Below are 1,457 nucleotides of genomic sequence, written 5' to 3'. Positions count from 1 at the left end.
ACTCTATAAGGACAGTAAGTAGAATAAGGGTTCTAGGTGGGTGGAGTACAATAGTGGTGATGGGGAAAAGGGAGACGATGTCAAGGAGTTCAGGAAGAAAAAGAATTTTTGGAAACTGATTGTGGTAGCAATTGTACAATTTTACTTGGCATGATTGAACTGTGGAATGATATGATATATGTATTAGTTCCCAACTAATAATAAATGTTTAAAATCTATATTCTTATCTAAGCACAGCATAGGAAGGATCAATAAATGCTTGACAAATAATTATGATCATATATGGAAGATTTCCAGTGCATCTTATTCAGCATTGCCTTTACTCTTGCTCTATTTTCATAATATAGTTATGAAATTAGGGTCCATGAATGAGGCAAGTGAGTTGCACTCTACCATCCTACAGGGTAACCAAGTCCAAGCTCTTCAGCATCAGCGTTACGATCCTCAAGATATTGCCGTCTACTGGTGCCATGGAAGAAAGGCCTGGAGATGTTCTTCTGCAAAGATTATAACCAAGAAAACCTCAGGACTCAGTTCTACTCTGGAACACATGGGGCTCCTGACTCTACAGAAGTGACAACCTTTTCACTGCCAAGGACCTTTAGATATTTATAACATCAGTCACAGACCATGCTGGTCACAACATTTCATTGACTCACACCTGTGTGACTGAAACTGCTTCTCTTTGGTAAGCCATGTGGTGATGCCTTTTTGTGGGGAGGTGGGGTGGGGCGGGGTGTTAATGAAATTGCTCCGTAGAACTCCACTATGTTTTCTAGAAATTTGATTCTAAAGTAAAAATTTGGAGATTGCATTCGAAAGTGGAACGAGAGAAAAGAAATCTAGCAATTATTGTTTGAATTCATTCCATGAGAGAAAAATTACACTCAGCACTGGAGATATAAAGAAAAATAAGACATGTTCTTTGGTCTCCCCTAGCTCAGTCCCTCATAGTTGCTGCATTAACCTCTTGACTAGACTCTCACCCTCCAACCTTGTCTTTCTTTAAGCCATTTACCACACAAAAAAAGCAAAACACAAACTCACTGCTATCGAGTCGATGCCAACTGATAGTGACCCTCACCCCACCCCGTGAGTTTCTGAGACTAACGTTTTATGGGAATAGAAAGCTGCATCTTTATCCCTCACAGTAGCTGGTGAATTCGAACTGGCGACCATTCGGATCACAGCCCAATGTATAACCACTACCTAAAAATGTAGATCTAACCAGGCCACTTTTTTTTAATTAAATCATTTTATTGGGGGCTTGTACAACTCATCACAATTCACACATCCATTCATTGTGTCAAGCACGTTTGTACATTTGTTTCCCTCATCATTCTCAAAATATTTTCTTTCTACTTGATCCCTTGGTATCAGCCCCTCATTTTTCCCCTCGCTCCCTGCTCCTCCCTCCCTCATGAACCCTTGATAATTTATAAATTATTATTATTTTG

The sequence above is a fragment of the Echinops telfairi genome, unplaced genomic scaffold, assembly GCF_000313985.2.
Source record: "Echinops telfairi isolate 266 unplaced genomic scaffold, ASM31398v2 ScPeMD7_1;HRSCAF=3_0, whole genome shotgun sequence".
NCBI classification, from domain to species: domain Eukaryota; kingdom Metazoa; phylum Chordata; class Mammalia; order Afrosoricida; family Tenrecidae; genus Echinops; species Echinops telfairi.
The sequence above is the reverse complement of the archived record's forward strand: the minus strand, read 5'-3'. Positions refer to the sequence as shown.